Raw genomic sequence first — 6,000 nt, forward strand, 5'->3', positions numbered from 1 at the left:
ACCCGAAAAACGCTTCTGTGTTTCCCCCACCACAAGCAATTCTCAAGCAACTTACCTGGGTGATAATTTAACTCCATTCTGATACTTTCTACCTGGAGATAGCATCAGATTCCACAGGTTAAGGGCTCAGTCTTGCAAGACGGGCCCCACTTGAGATGCCAATCGCAGGTCCAGGTGGTCACCTGTGCTTCTGACCACTGGTCATGAACTGAAGTCTCCCACAGTCCCATGTCTGGGCTGTGTTAGTTAGAGCAGATCACAGAGCTCAGTACAATAGGTTACTTAGTGTCTCTGACTTTTTGTGACCCCATGAACTGTAGCCGGCCAGGCTTCTCTGTCCATGGAATTCTCCAAGCAGGAATACTGGAGTGGGTAGCCGTTCCCTTCTCCAGGGGATCTTCCCAACCCAGGGATGGAACCTGGGTCTCCTGCATTACAGGCACATTCTTAATCACCTGAGCCACCAGGGAAACACTTCACTTAGTATAGATCTGTTTATTATATTAATAAAAGAACACGATAAGAGCTGAAGGCTCACAGAAATTTGCAACCCTAAGGCCACACAGTCCATGGTAAATTGCTTACTCCTTTGGCGAAAATAAGAGAAAAATTGGAATGACGTCACTGGAATGGTAGATTCACAGAGGGTAACTCGGACAGGCTCTTTCAGCTCTTCGCTTTTCTTTTTGGGAAGTACTTGTGAAAGGGCATCCTCCCCACGGGGAGGACCCACTGAAGAGCCGATTGACAGGTGAAGTCAAGTCATAATGAAGTCATACTGCAGTAGCACCGACCCCTAGTCCAATGTGACACAGTGATAGGCACACACAGGAAGAAGAAGGCCACGTGACAATGCAGGCAGAAGCGATCTGGGGGGCACCGCACCCTGCGGCATGTGGGCTCTTGACTTCCACACCGAAGCTCGAGCCTTCAACCCTGCAGTGGAAGTGAGGCGTCTTCACCACTGGACAGCCAGGGCACTTCCTGGAGGCAGAAATTGGAGTGATACCTCTACCAGCCTGGCAAGAATACACAGAAGAGCTGTACAAAAAAGGTCTTCATGGCCCGGATAACCACGATGGTGTGATCACTCACCTAGAGCCAGACATCCTGGAGTGCCAAGTCAAGTGGGCTTAGGAAGCATCACTATGAATGAGCTAGTGGAGGTGATGGAATTCCAGTTGAGCTATTTCAAATCCTGAAAGATGATGCTGTGAAAGAGCTGCACTCAGTATGCCAGCAAATCTGGAAAACTCAACAGTGGCCACAGGACTGGAAAACGTCAGTTTTCACTCCAATCCCAAAGAAAGGCAATGCCAGAGAATGTCCAAAGTACCACGCAATTGCACTCATCTCACACGCTAGCAAAGTAATGCTCAAAATTCTCCAAGCCAGGCTTCAACAGTACGTGAACTGTGAATTTCCAGATGTTCAAACTGGATTTAGAAAAGGCAGAGGAACCAGAGATCAAATTGCCAACATCTGCTGGATCATCAAAAAAACAAGAGTTCCAGAAAAACATCTACTTTTACTTTATTGACTACGCCAAAGCCTTTGACTATGTGGATCACAGCAAACTGTGAAAAATTCTTAAAGAGATGGGAATACCAGACCACCTGACCTGCCTCCTGAGAAATCTGTATGCGGGTCAGGAAGCAACAGTTAGAACTGGACATGGAACAACAGACTGGTTCCAAAGTGGGAAAGGAGTACATCAAGGCTGTATATTGTCACCCTGCTTGTTTAACTTATATGCAGAGTACATCATGAGAAATGCTGGGCTGGAAGAAGCACAAGCTGGAATCAAGATTGCCGGGAGACATATCAATAACCTCAGATATGCGGATGACACCACCCTTATGGCAGAAAGTGAAGAGGAACTAAAGAGCCTCTTGATGAAAGTGAAAGAGGAGAGTGAAAAAGTTGGCTTAAAACTAAACATTCAGAAAACTAAGATCATGGCATCTGGTTCCATCACTTCATGGCAGATAGATGGGGAAACAATGGAAACAGTGAAAGACTTTATTTTGAGGGGCTTCAAAATCACTGTAGATGGTGACTGCAGCCATGAAATTAAAAGATGCTTGCTCCTTGGAAGAAAAGCTGTGACTAACCTAGATGGCACATTAAAAAGCAGAGACATTACTTTACCAACAAAAGTCTGTCTAGTCAAGGCTATGGTTTTTCCAGTGGTCATGTATGGATGTGAGAGTTGAACTATAAAGAAAGCTGAACGCTGAAGAACTGATGCTTTTGAACTGTGTGTTGGAGAAGACTCTTGAGAGTCCCATGGACTGCAAGGAGATCCAACCAGTCCATCCTAAAGGAGATCAGTCCTGGGTGTTCATTGGAAGGACTGATGCTGAAGCTGAAGCTCCAATACTTTGGCCACCTGATGGGAAGAACTGACTCACTGGAAAAGACCCTGATGCTGGGAAAGATTGAAGGAGGAAGGAGAAGGGGACGACAGAGGTGAGATGGTTGGATGACATCACCGACTCAATGGACATGAGTTTGAGCAAGCTCTGGGAGTTGATGATGGACAGGGAAGCCTGGCATGATGCAGTCCATGGGGTCGCAAAGAGTCAGACATGACTGAGCACTGAATTGAACTGAACTGATCTACCAGCCTGGGAACACCAAGGATTGGCAGCAAGTGCCTGAGGTTAGAAGACACAAGGAGGGGTTCTTCTCTACAGCTCTCAGAAGGCCCTATCAGTGCCATGATTGCAGACTTGTATCCTCCAGAAATACGAAAATATAAGCTGTTACTTGTTGTTGTTCAGTTGCCAAGTTGGGTCTGACTCTTTGCCACCCCATGGGCTGCAGCACACCAGGCTTCCCTGTCCTTCACTGTCTCCCAGAGTTTGCTCAAAATCATGTCCATTGAGTCGGTGATGCCGTCTGATCATCTCATCTTCTGTTGCCCCCTTCTCCTTTTGCCTTCAATCTTTCCCAGCACTAGGGTCTTTTCCAATGAGTCCGTTCTTCCCTTCAGGTGGCCAAAGTACTGGAGCTTCAGCTTCAGCATTAGTCCTTCCAAAGAAATTGCTACTATTTCAAGCAAAAAAAAAAAAGGATACAGAGATGTAGAAGGCAAGGCATGCAGGAAGAGGCCCAGGGGTTCCATGCCGTTTCCCAGCACCTCCACATGGTCGCTCTCTGAACCCGGTACTTTGGGGATTTTTATGGTGGCATCATCACATCAGCATGGTCAATCATTAACTCCATTTACAGGAGAATGGGGGGAGGGGGCAGGGAGTGAGGCTGCAAATTCCAAACTCCCGAGAAGGAAATGGCAACCCACTCCAGTGTTCTTGCCTGGAGAATCCCAGGGACAGGGGAACCTGGTGGGCTGCCGTCTATGGGGTCGCACAGAGTTGGACACGACTGAAGTGACTTAGCAGCAGCAATCATGGCTTGGCCCCTGTGGTGACAGGCTCCCATCCAAGAGCCATCCACATGCCCTGCCAGAGTCACCTCATTGCAATGAGAGACACTTCTGTCACCCAATAAATTCCAGAGGATCTAGGAAATCTGTGCAGGGAATGGGGGTTAAAGACCAAATATAAGCACAAAAAGTGCTCATAGTAGGAAGTTACAAGGGTTTCAGGAGTTCTGTGCTGGGAACCTGGGGGGCAGAGACCAATATAGATATATACACATATATATTTTCTATGATCTCATGGTGTATAATTTTATTTTCTGGTGGCATGTTTATCTGTCATTATTAGAGTAATTCTAGCATTGTTAGAACTGTTGCTTCCCCTTCCATTTTTTTTTGAAGAATATGATAAGAATTGGGAGAATTGGTTTTATTCCATAAATGACTCAGAGTTCAGCAGTGAAGCCATCTGGTCTTGGCCTTCTGTGTTGGAAAGTTTATTACTGGCCGCACCTCAAGGAATATGGGATCCTACTTCCCCAGCTAGGGCTCAAACGTGTGTCCCCTGCATTGGAATCTGGGTCTTAACCACCGGACCCCCAGGGAAGTCCCAGAAGGTTTTCTTTCCTTTTTTTTTTAACCGAGGCCCTCGGCTCCGCACGCCGCTGCGGAAGCTCAGCCTGCTGCTCCCTCCTCCACCGGGATCCCCCCTAGAAGGTTTTCGACTTTTGATTCCATCTCCTTATTTGTTATGGGTCCATCTACTCCTGTATTCTTGTTCCATGGACAGAGGAGCCTGGAGGGCTACAGTCCATGGGATCACAAAGAGTCGAACATGACTGAGGGACTAACATTTTCACTTTCCAGATTTTCTATTTCTTCTCTTTAAAAAAAACATTTTATTATTTATTTATTTTGGCTGTGCTGGGTCTTTGCTGCTATACACAGGCTTGTTCTAGTTACGGTGAGTAGGGGCTACTCTCTTGAGAAATATGAGCTCAGTAGTTGTGGCTCTTGGGCTTAGTTGCTCCAAGGGTTGTGGGATCTTCCTGGACCAGGGATTGAACTGGTGTCCCCTGCATTGCAAGGCAGATTCTTAACCACTAGACCACCAGGGACACCCTCTATTTCTTCTTGAGTTAGTTTAGGTAATTTGGTGTTCTTAGGAATTTGTCCATCTCATCTAGGTTATCTAATTTGGCATACAATTTTTCATGATATTCTCTTACCATTTTTTTTTTCTTTTTATCTTCTCTATTTATTTTGGCTGTGCTGAGTGGCATGGCATATGGGATCTTAGTTCCCTGACCGGGGATTGAACCCGTCTGTGTACCCTGCATCGGAAGCATGGAGTCTTAACCACTGGACCACCAGGGAAGTCCCTTATCTTTTTTATTTCTTTTGAGTCAGTAGTTATTCCCCACTTTTATTTCTGATTTTAGTTTTCTGAGTCTTCTCTCTTTTTTCTTTGTCAACCTAGCTAAAAGTTTGTTGATATTCTTAATCTTTTCAAAGAAGCACTTTTTGGTTTCATTAATTCCTGTGATTCTATTACTTCTTTATTCTCTACTTAATTTGTCTCTGTTCTGATCTTTAGATTAGAATAATTCCTTCCTTCTTCTAGCTTTGACTTTAGTTTATTCTTCTTTTTCTACTTCCTCAAAATATAAATTTAGGCTATTGATTTGAGTTTTTTTCTTTTTCAATGTAGTCATTTAAAGTTGTCAGTTTCCCTATGAGCACTGACTTTGCTGCACCCCATAACTTTTAGTAAGTTTGTAATTGATCAGGACTCTATGGGGCTTCCTGGGACAGAACCCTCTGCTCGCCCTCACCATACCTTCTGCCTGCATTTTGTCTACAGGAAAACATTAGCCTCCCAGTCCTTCCTCAAGTTCCAAAGAATAAATTTAATCAGAGATGTGAGAAAAGGCAGAAAGAAGAAAAAATAGCCAAGCAAGACAAAATAATAATAGTTTAGCCATTAAACAAAGTCAAGGATCTTTAGTTCCATCTCAAGGGCTATAAATAATATTCTGAGTCACATCCTCTGAGCTGGTTTTTAGATAGTGAAACCTCCACCAGGTGGAAGAAGTTAACCTTATGATGTCCCCAAGCACAGAGACCTCAGAACAGTTGAAACAAGAAGGTCGATGATGTTGACTCCTGATTACCTCACCACCAGCCATGAGCAGATCACAAACCCACAATCCCTTTCCCTCACCTTGTCCTTAAAAACCTTTCACTGAAAGCTATCAGGGAGTTCAGGTGTATTGAACACTAGCTTGGTATACTGCAATAAATGCTGCCTTTTCCTTCCCTACAGCCAGGTGTCAATAGATTGACTTTACTGCATGAGGGTGAGTGGACCCAAGTTGGGCTCGTTAGCATGTGGTATTTTTGTTTTCATTCATCCTTAAGTATTTTCCAATTTCTTTTATGATTTCTTCTTTAATATGTTGTTTTTTGAATGGTATGTGGTTTCATATCCACATGTTTGTGAACATGCCACCTTTCCTTCTGTTATTGACTTCTAGTTTTATTCCATTGCTGTTGGCAATGATTTCAGGCTTTTAAAATGTATTGAGTACACCTGCAACATATAATATTTTATA

Source organism: Bubalus bubalis, chromosome 9 (genome assembly GCF_019923935.1).
Source record: "Bubalus bubalis isolate 160015118507 breed Murrah chromosome 9, NDDB_SH_1, whole genome shotgun sequence".
NCBI lineage: Eukaryota > Metazoa > Chordata > Mammalia > Artiodactyla > Bovidae > Bubalus > Bubalus bubalis.